At 46.8% G+C, this 11,559-nt stretch overlaps 1 non-coding gene across 1 annotated transcript; it reads left to right on the top strand.

Moving 5' to 3' along the window:
• The first annotated feature begins 10,553 nt into the window (after positions 1-10,553).
• Positions 10,554-10,626, top strand: Trnav-aac (transfer RNA valine (anticodon AAC)). Its single transcript has one exon. It is a non-coding gene; the product is annotated as a tRNA-Val (tRNA).
• Positions 10,627-11,559: the final 933 nt, after the last annotated feature.

The raw sequence follows: 11,559 nt of genomic DNA, 5'->3' as shown, positions 1-11,559 counted from the left end.
TTTGGTGATCCAAGGATTGTGTTACGTAATCTTTGAACACGGTGCACTCGCCGTCCATTTGCTGCTGACTTCATTTCTATGGATGACAACGTGTGAATCGTGTGCAACAGTACAGGTGGACGACCTGTTGGAACCAGAGGATTTTCGCGAAGGCGCTGGACTGCCCATTCTCCCGACTTAAATCCCACCAAGCACGGGTGGTATGCGTGCGTTGGGGAGGCGGATTGTAGCATGTCCACAGACCACCATCGATCAGTTGTCAGCCGCTTTGATATAACAATTGTACCCCCTACCACAAGAACTCCTTACCAACCTTGCGGCAAGCATGGGAACACGTTGCAGAACATGCATAGCCGTCCGTGGTAATCACACACTCTATTAAGAACCATATCCCGCATTTTGTCCAGGGGACGATTATGTACCGCGGTGACTTCATTATAGTTATTGCTTTTAACTAAAGAGTGATTTCAATTCGTCTCACTGCGTATTTATTTCAGTTACTTGTTGTACTATACTTCAGCAGTTCTTTCTATAAGGGTCCACGCTTCAACGGGCTTTGTTACTTGCCACTTGGCTGTGACACATCGTGTGGAAATATAGATTATATCTTCCTACAATTCCGAAACGCATAAAACACTGTACCACATCGAAGAATTCTAACCATACGGAGTACTTCTTTAATTAAGTATTTAGCTGACAGAACTCAGTAAGTTATATTTCACAGTTAATGTTCCGCTGAAGCGAAGGTAATATTGGTTGTGCCCCATAGAATCGTAGTACGTTTTGTAATGCTCTCAGCATGCATAAACTACACTACTGGCCATTAAGATTGCTACACCACGAAGATGACGTGCTACAGACGCGAAATTTAACCGACAGGAAGTAGATGCTGTGATACGCAAATGATTAGCTTTTCAGAGCATTCACACAAGATTGTCGCCGGTGGCGACACCTACAACGTGCTGACATGAGGAAAGTTTCCAACCGATTTCTCATACACAAACAGCAGTTGACCGGCGTTTCCTGGTGAAACGTTGTTGTGATGCCTCGTGTAAGGAGGAGAAATGCGTACCATCACGTTTCCGACTTTGATAAAGGTCGGATTGTAGCCTATCGCGATTGCGGTTTATCGTGTCGCGACATTGCTGTTCGCGTTGCTCGAGATCCAACGAACTGTTAGCATAACTGGTACTACGGAACGCAGTGCTGGATCCCAACGGCCTCGTATCACTAACATTCGAGATGACAGGCATCTTATCCGCATGGCTGTAACGGATCGTGCAGCCACGTCTCGATCCCTGAGTCAACAGATGGGGACATTTGCAAGACAACAACCATCTGCACGAACAGTTCGGCGATGTTTGCAGCAGCATGGACTATCAGCTCGGAGACCATGGCTGCGGTTACCCTTGACGCTGCATCACAGACAGGAGCGCCTGCGATGGTGTACTCAACAACGAATCTGGGTGCACGAATAGCAAAACATCATTTTTTTCTGATGAATCCAGGTACTGTTTACAGCATCATGATGGTCGCATCCGTGTTTGGCGACATCGCGGTGAACGCACATTGGAAGCGTGTATTCTTCATCGCCGTACTGGCGTATCACCCGGCGTGATGGTATGAGGTACCATTGGCTACTCGTCTCGGTCACCTCTTGTTCGCATTGACGGCACTTTGAACAGTAAACGTTACATTTCAGATGTGTTACGACCCGTGGCTCTACCCTTCATCGATCCCTGCAAACCCTACATATCAGCAGGATAATGCACGACCGCATGTTGCAGGTCCTGTACGGGCCTATCTGGATACAGAAAATGTTCGACTGCTGCCCTGGCCAGCACATTCTCCAGATCTCTCACCAATTGAAAACGTCTGGTCAATGGTGGTCGAGCAACTGGCTCGTCACAATACGCCGCTCACTACTCTTGATGAACTCTGGTATCGTGTTGAAGCTGTTTGACTCAATGCCCAGGCGTATCAAGGCCGTTATTACGGCCAGAAGTGGCTGTTCTGGGTACTGATTTTTCAGGATCTATGCACCCAAATTGAGTGAAAATGTAATCACATGTCAGTTCTGGTATAATATATTTGTCCAATGAATACCCGTTTATCATCTGCATTTCTACTTGGTGTAGCAATTTTAATGGCCAGCAGTGTATTTATCAGGTAGTGTCAGCAGCACTCTAAGACTATTCACCGACGATGTCGTTAGGTACCGGCAAGTATAGTCGTTTGACGATCTTCAGGAAATATATGGCAGCTCTCTTTCGATGTGGACAAAGGTAAGATAATGCTTACAACACTGAGAAGGAAACCGATAGTATCTGATTATTAGATTACTGATGAACATCTTGAGCTCGTCACGTTCTATAAGTATTTGGGACTATATTAAGAAGCGATATGAAACGGGGAGATAACATAAACGAATATTACACAGAATGGATGGAAGGTACAGATTAATTGGAAGGGTTTTGGAAAAATGCAAAGCATCTGTAAAGGTAATAGCATACAAGACGCTAGTTGGACCTATTCCAGAAGGATGTTAGAGCATTCTGAGTCTGTTTCAAGAAGGCATGATAACAGACATCGATCGAATTCAGGGTCGCCCTGTTAATGTCATATCACACCGGTGTATCTCTTACGCAAGTGTAGCGGAAAAACTAGGGGAACTTAAATGCGAATCCTTGGAAGATAGGCGACGTTGTTCTCACGAAAGCGTGTTTGTGAAATTAAGCAACCAGTATTCGAAGAAAGAATTCTTCCGATTGTTATGTTGCCAACATCGTATATTTTCCATAGGAATCGCAAGAATAAAATAATATGTCGACAGTCACTAGCTTCTCGCTCAATACGCGAATGGAACAAGAAAGAAAATCGATAATGGTGGTTCGATATACCCTCACCCATGCACTATATAGTGGTTAGTGGAGTGCTTGTGTAGATGTAGATGTAAAAATAGCTCCAATTTCCCGGTTTCCGCGAAGGGTTTCTGCGGGATTCCTCTGGTTATAAAGCAAAGCTGGAACTTGAAATCACCTCCAAAAATTCGCTACTGGGACTCCCTGTGCACCAGGACCAGTTCGTCTGCTATTTGGCTGAGGAGAACTGGATTCTTCGGCAGATGGGATCTCGAAATGCCTGCTCCATCCTTCGCGACGGAGAACAAATCTTGTGAAAAAGAAGGTGATCTTCACGTAACAGGCAATTCTGGTTTCTCTCGCTAACTTGTGTCTATGTTGTGTGTATAAAGTTGCTGTTCCGCCATTAATGGAGTCCGCCTTCTTAAGGTTTGTGTCCACTAGCAAGGGGTTTCCGTAAATAACTTCGGGAAACGCGTGCAGAGGTGCGGAAATTACGACAAAAAGTTACGTAAGTTTGTTTCTGCAAGTCGCTTGAGCAAGTTAATTTCAGGAGCTTGCTATTAATATTTGTAAATGTGTCACCACTGGACACTCGTCGTGAGACTTACAAGCGTCAGTTTACACTGTCGTGCTTTATAACCACACCAGCTGCCATCGTTGTTGATTTACTACTACTGAAGGAAAATTGTGACGAAAAACAAAAAGTTAAGGAAAAACAGAAATGTTTGGGCGAAAAATCGCATATGGAGGCGTATATATTTAAGTTATCACGACACAGTACTGAATAAACTAAATCAGAGGACTTCACTCAGGTTATAAAATGCTGAGAGTGTAGTATGCATGTTTCGTGCACCTCTTGTCTATTGTACAATCAAATATTCGAAAACAGGATACGAAACTGCAGCAAGCTATTTAATCGGAAGATCAACTTTTAATTACGCTTTGATTTTTGCAAACAGTATTTGTTATAAACGTAACCTGTCTACGTAGCGGAGGTCGCTAATGCACTCGTGTGCGGTGGTGTTCGACTCGGAGGTAAACCGGTTCGAATCCTGGTAGTGGAAAATATTCAGTGGTGGTATTTGACCAGGAGGAGAAGTGGTAGCGTAAGGTTCTTGATCACCAGCCTCTGCACTATTGCCCCGGATTAAATTCCAAACCTCACTGCAGGGAGTCGTGAAGTGAGAACATGTGACACTGTTGATAGTGATCCTTCAGTCGGATGGGGCCTTTAAATTCGACGGGCACCTTGGTCCAATTTGAGAGGAGTAGGGTTGTGCTGGTACTGGATTTCACTCTCTCCCTTCTCTTAATCCGTAATAACACAAACTCAACACTATGCTGTACTAGCAGTCATCACAGTCATTCACACGACACAGAGGCACAACTGAGTCGTCATAAGAGAACGGAGGAAAACGATGGCTAACTACTTCGTTGCCCAGCGTGTCTATGTAGGCTTCCAACACCTGTCCCCCCCCCCTCCCCCCCTTCCCGCCACACCCTCATTCCTTGAGTATGGGCCTAAATTTTGCTAAATGTATTACGATAAAATTTAAAAATCAGGTAAAGTTTAGAGTCGTCTGTCCCCTCACTCTATATCCCCTTCTTGTGAAACAAAGTAATAGGTAAATCCATTTCGCCCTTTCTTGGCTGACGGTGGTACATCTGGAAACACAACGTCGATTTTGATACGATTACGCCTGGGCCAGATGGGGGATAGTAGACGTACTGATAATAATAGTTTTAAACATGGCTGCGTCTCAGTAATCGTATATAAGTTTCAACGTAGGAATCGCACAGCCAGCCGGTGCCAAATAACTGTTTGGTACATTGAACTAGGTTTCGACACCTCTAAGGACATCTTCATCAGAATGGAATTTTAAGAAGCCGAGAAACGGTAAAGTCAAAGTTTCGAGCAGATATGCTCAAGTCTAAAATTAAAAATAAACAAGTTCAAGCCTTTGCCATGGATGCCTTGCTACATCAGACTGATGAAATCCTTAGACGTGTTGAAAGCTAGGTCAATGTCGCAAACACTTCTTTGCAAAAAAATGGTTCAAATGGCTCTGAGCACTATGGGACTTAACTTCTGAGGTCATCAGTCCCCTAGAACTTAGAGCTACTTAAACCTAACTAACCTAAGGACATCACACACATCCATGCCCGAGGCAGGATTCGAACCTGCGACCGTAGCGGTCGCGCGGTTCCAGACTGTAGCGCCTAGATCCGCTCAGCCACTTCGGCCGGCACTTCTTTGCAATCGATTGGATGTGTGACTCCTATGCCGATAATAATGATTTCATCGTCGTCCGCCAACAGATAGCGTAGTGGCATAGCTACCAGAGCGCCATCTGTGGCTACTCTTCAGTAGGGAATGCTAACAGCCAGAAGGCTCAGTGTGATGTAAGTGTGTGAAGAAAGCAGTCAACCGTGCCACAGAGACGCACTCGTGCTTCCTATAGCCAACCGAGCGGGTTTGAAAGGGATCGAACTGCAGCGTTGTCTTTCCGGAGAATTGCCACAGGAGTTGCGTCTGTTGTGCAACGACGCTGGTATCAGCGGTCATGTGAGGTTCTGGACGTCCATGTACCATAGACGCCCGCCAGGATGATAGTATTTTAAGGGCAGCAGTGGCAGATCGCACGACTAGAACAGCACAGATAAGAGGGTTTGTGAGCCCAGACGCGTCAGCTAGAACTTTTGGGAATTGATTGTTGTGAGACTACGGGCATATAGTGTTCCACTAATGCCATAGTATCAACGTGCACGGCTCGACTGGTGCCGCCAGAGGATCACTTGGAAGATGGAGTGGCGTGCTGTGGTCTTCAGCTAGGAAAGCAAATTCTGCCTGCATGCAATTCATGGTTGTGTTCGCTTACGACGCAGATCAGGTGAGCGCTGTGTCGTAGATTGCATTCGTCCAAGAGACACTGGCCTCACGCTAGTCCTTATGGTCTGGCATGGGGTTAACTGAAACTCTCGTTCACTTTTGCTGTTTCTGAAGGTTAAGCGAACAAGCGCTCGGTACGTGCAGAGCTGCTAAACCCGTTCTTTTGCCGTTCTTACAACGGGTGGAGGGGGGGGGGGGGCGGGGAGTGATGCTTTGCTCCAAAAGGAAAAAGGATAATGTTAGGCCACACACTGCCCGTGAAACTCAACGTGCTCTGCAAGACGTGTTTCAGCCGGCACGATCTCCGACTTGTCTCAAGTCGAGCACACGTGGAATATGATGAGTCGAGATTTGATTCATGCGCCTCGTTAATCAATAACTGTTACAGAGCTGCGTGAACAGGTAGAACAGCCATGGCATAATATATCCCAGGGCAGTATTCGCAATCTGTACGATCGATTGACTTGGCAGAAAATCCAAAAAAAAAAAAAAATTGGTCTTATGTCAAAGCGGTAGATGGATCAAAACAAAATGTCCAGACACTCTGTGACCAAAATGGTGCCGGCCGGAGTGGCCGTGCGGTTCTAGGAGCTACAGTCTGGAATCGAGCGACCGCTACGGTCCCAGGTTCGAATCCTACCTCGGGCATGGATGTGTGTGATGTCCTTAGGTTAGTTAGGTTTAAGTAGTTCTAAGTTCTAGGGGACTGATGACCTCAGAAGTTAAGTCGCGTAGTGCCCAGAGCCAACTGAGCCAGCCAAAGTGGTACTGAAACAGAGGATGACAGACTAAAGGCCGAAATACTAAATGTCTTTTTCCAAAGCTGTTTCACAGAGGAAGACTGCACTGTAGTTCCTTCTCTAGATTCTCGCACAGATGACAAAATGGTAGATATCGAAATAGATGACAGAGGGATAGAAAAACAATTAAAATCGTTCAAAAGAGGAAAGGCCACTGGACCTGATGGGATACCAGTTCGATTTTACACAGAGTACGCGAAGGAACTTGCCGCCCTTCTTGCAGTGGTGTACCGTAGGTCTCTAGAAGAGCGTAGCGTTCCAGAGGATTGGAAAAGGGCACAGGTCATCCCCGTTTTCAAGAAGGGGCGTCAAACAGATGTGCAAAACTATAGACCTATATCTCTAACGTCGATCAGTTGTCGAATTTTGGAACACGTTTTATGTTCGAGTATAATGACTTTTCTGGAAACTAGAAATCTACTCTGTAGGAATCAGCATGGGTTTCGAAAAAGACGATCGTGTGAAACCCAGCTCGCGCTATTCGTCCACGAGACTCAGAGGGTCATAGACACGGGTTCCCAGGTAGATGCCATGTTTCTTGACTTCCGCAAGGCGTTCGATACAGTTCCCCACAGTCGTTTAATGAACAAAGTAAGAGCATATGGACTATCAGACCAATTGTGTGATTGGATTGAAGAGTTCCTAGGTAACAGAACGCAACATGTCATTCTCAGTGCAGAGAAGTCTTCCGAAGTAAGAGTGATTTCAGGTGTGCCGCAGGGGAGTGTCGTAGGACGTTGCTATTCATGATAAATGACCTTGTGGATAACATCGGAAGTTCACTGAGGCTTTTTGCGGATGATGCTGTAGTATATCGAGAGGTTGTAACAATGAAAAATTGTACAGAAATGCAGGAGGATCTGCAACGAATTGATGCATGGTGCAGGGAATGGCAATTGAATCTCACTTTAGATAGAGAAGTGTAATGTGATGCGAATACAGAGAAAGAAAGATCATTTATCATTTAGCTACAATATAGTAGGTCAGCAACAGGAAGCAGTGAATTCCATAAATTATCAGGGAGTACGCGTTAGGAGTGATTTAAAATAGAATGATCATATAAAGTTGATCGTCGGTAAAGCAGATACCAGACTGAGATTCATTGGAAGAATCCTAAGGAGATGCAATCCGAAAACAAAGGAAGTAGGTTACAGTACACTTGTTCGCCCACTGCTTGAATATAGCTCACCGGTGTGGGATCCGTACCAGATAGGGTTGATAGAAGGGATAGAGAAGATCCAACGGAGAGCAGCGCGCTTCGTTACAGGATCATTTAGTAATCGCGAAATCGTTACGGAGATGATAGATAAACTCCAGTGGAAGACTCTGCAGGAGAGACGCTCAGTAGCTCGGTACGGGCTTTTGTTGAAGTTTCGAGAACATACCTTCACCGAGGAGTCAAGCTGTACATTGCTCCCTCCTACATATATCTCGCGAAGAGACCATGAGGATAAAATCAGAGAGACTAGAGCCCACACAGACGCATCCCGATAATCTTTCTTTCCACGAACAGTACGAGACTGGAATAGGAGGGAGAACCGCCACACACCGTCAGGTGGCTTGCGGAGTATGGATGTAGATGTAGATGTAGATCGACTGGATGCCAGAGTCAGCGCCTGCATTGCTGCTGTGGAGGTTACAGCACGTAGAAATTTGGGTATTTCAGTGTGGGTCTATACTGGTTCCTTAGAACGGCTTGTGCTATTGATTTGTAAATGTAATCATTTCACGTACTCCGTTTGCACTGATGCAACAATAAATCTTGAGTGAACTGGAAATCTCTAAAAGTGTACAGGCCTACCAATTTTTTCCCCCGGCAGTGTATCTGGTTAGGGGTTCCAATAGTTGATTTGCTACCGCGATCTCTCTTTGCGCCAATCTCCTCGACATTGACATTTTCTTACCGGTACTGAACACAAAAAACATCTGCGCGTTTGAGGAAAACTTCCAGCAACTGCAAAATTCGGCAAGTACTTGCAGCCAGATGCAAGAATCTCTCTTGTCCGCAAGAATCTCTTTCCTCCAAGTTGCACAGATTCCTTCTGAAAGTTGAAGCAACTTGTGGAAGTCGACATGTTGGGAGTGCTCCCACGACAAAGAATTTGCACAAGCGACTTGCGGAAGTTTACTTACCATTGGACGCACCCCTTCAGGCTCACATGGTGTACCTCCACTGCTTCCGGCAGGAGGGGTAGGGCCTCGTCGTGACTACAACGCCCCTCTAGATGAGGGTCTACAGTGTACGCCGGACGCCTTCCGACCTTGCGGCGGCCTCGGCTGGTGGTATAAAGGGCGCGCCGCGGCTGGGACCCGGCAGTCGGCTCTCAGCAAGGCAGGCAGCATGGCGGCGCGCAAAGTCTTCGCAGTCCTCCTCCTCATCGGTGAGTCAAACCCTCAAAGCAGATGCTAGTCAACAAGCTGTTCTGCTCCACTTAGCCTCTCCATCTTTCACTGACTATTTTGCCGGTGGAAAAGGTTATCGAAATGAAAAGTGTCTAGTTAAAGATATGCACTAGAGCGGGATTCGAACCCAGCCGTCTGCCTTTCTACATAGTCACTGCAGAATTACTTGGCAAGCCACGTTGTGATGGGTGGCAAAGTCTCTTTGTATTTTCATATAGGTACCGCCCATTTTTGTTCCATATTCGTAAGTCCCATAGTGCTCAGAGCCATTTTGTTCCATATTCGGATTCTACGCCAAAATAATTTTCTGCGTTTACTCAAACTATTGTTTTTCATCCGTAGTAGATGGTGCTGTAACCGACGAATATCAAATGTGCCTGCTTTTGCGATTAAGAACCGACGCCTTTGGATGATAGATTTTGTGGTGTCACCGCCAGACACCACACTTGCTAGGTGGTAGCTTAAATCGGCCGCGGTCCATTTAGTACACGTCGGACCCGCGTGTCGCCACTGTGTGATCGCAGACCGAGCGCCACCACAAGGCAGGTCTCGAGATACGAGATAGCTCTCGCCCCAGTTGTACAGACGACATTGCTAGCGACTATACGGACGAGGCCTTTCTCTCATTTGCCGAGAGACAGTTAGAATAGCCTTCAGCTAAGTCCATAGCTACGACCTAGCAAGGCGCCATTAGCCTTACATAGTTTGATAGTTATCGTATAAATGTCTCAAGAAGAACGTTGTAAACCAACAAAGAATAAAGTTAAGTATTCGAGGAGCTGCATACTTTTCTTATTAGCATTCAATAGTTAGCCTGTTCCAGACTTCACGCCAGTCGGCGTGTGTGTACGCGTGCCTTTCTTTCGGCTACCCGTCACTGTGGACTGGCTGCATTGTCAGTCCACATCAGATTTCATTTACGATGTAGATGTGAATCTTTGGTAAATGTGATTGTACAGTACAAATGATATGGCTAGACACTGATATTTCTGGCAAATAAACTACGGGGTTCATCGTGGTGATTACGCAAGCTATCGGAATGCTTGATTCCGGTGGCTGCACTCGAACCACGCCGTCAGGGTGACTGATTTCGGTGTGTGCATTCATCCAACCGCCGTAACAGTCGTGCTGGCCGCTACGTGGTTGCCGGAGAATATAACCACAATCATTGTGAAGTGGTAAATGCAAATGTCGTGCGACTAGGGCCTCCCCTCGGGTAGACCGTTTGCCGGGTGCAAGTCTTTCGAGTTGACGCCGCTTCAGCGACTTGCGCCTCTATGAGCCCAGGCTCCTTGCCGCTAATGAAGTGATTGCTTTTGGTGACATCATTTGCAATAGCGACTGCGCGAATTGACGGTACCTCGTACGGAAAGAAAGAGTAGCTGATGCTACTGAGGACTCGGCCGTGAGCATTTCCACGACTTCTTGGGCTCTTATTCGTGATGGCATTCAGACAGGCAAGGGTGTTGTCGATTGTTGCATACGAATGCGAAATACCTGCATTGTGCGTTTCCGCAAAGCGATTTTTGGGGATTTTTACGCCAAAGTTGCGATCGTCCTGCAAGTTGTGTCAGATGTGGAGCGCAGAGCGTAGCAGTTTCTGTGGTGTAGCCGTTATCACGTCTGCCTAACACGCAGAAGGTCCACGGTTCGATTCCGGGCGGAAACACTTTTTCTTCGCACTCAACAAGACACTTGCTACAATCTCTACTGTGACCATTTAAATCAATTTCAAACGTCCCACCACCAGGGTGCAGATGGCTCAAATGATACATGAAACTCTTTCAGAACCGGCTACTTGGTTTTTGTGCTTACCTGGAGGGCTGGAGATGCGCGGAACAGCCGCCGGCATGCCGGTAGTTGCCACAACACCCAGTCCCTGAGCGGAGAAAATCTCCGACCCAGCCGGGAATCGAACCCTGGCCCTTAGGATTGACATTCTGTCGCGCTGACCACTGAGTTACCAGGGGCGGACACGTGGTAAGTTGTGTATGAAATGACAGTGACGGGCGCACCTGCGATGGATGCTCACCGAAATCAAGCACCCCAGTGGTGAGAAGCAGGAGGACTCAGTGAAATAAAGCATCCCGATGGGAACCGAAAATTATTACACCCTCGTCGTTAGCACATTGGACTCCCATGCGGGAGGACGACGGTTCAAACCCGTGTCCAAGCCGGCCGCGGTGGTCTAGCGGTTCTAGGCGCTCAGTCCGGAACCGCGCGACTGCTACGGTCGCAGGTTCGAATCCTGCCTCGGGCATGGATGTGTGTGATGTCCTTAGGTTAGTTAGGTTTAAGTAGTTCTAAGTTCTAGGGGACTGATGACCACAGATGTTAAGTCCCATAGTGCTCAGAGCCATTTGAACCATTTGAACCGTGTCCAACCAACCTGAGTTGGGTTCTTCATGATTTCTCTAAATAACTTAAGGCAAATGCCGGGACGCTTCTTTCAAAAGGGCACGGCCGCTTTCCTTCTCCATGCTTCTTAATTCGAGCTTGTGCTCCGTCTCTGATGATCTCGCTGCCGACGTGACGTTAAACACCAATCTCCTCCTCCTCCTCCTGTTCGTGGATCACGCTAGACATCGTTTCAAACCAGACA

Source organism: Schistocerca serialis, chromosome 5, assembly GCF_023864345.2.
Source record: "Schistocerca serialis cubense isolate TAMUIC-IGC-003099 chromosome 5, iqSchSeri2.2, whole genome shotgun sequence".
Classification (NCBI taxonomy): domain Eukaryota; kingdom Metazoa; phylum Arthropoda; class Insecta; order Orthoptera; family Acrididae; genus Schistocerca; species Schistocerca serialis.
This window is presented reverse-complemented; position numbering and strand designations above follow the sequence as displayed.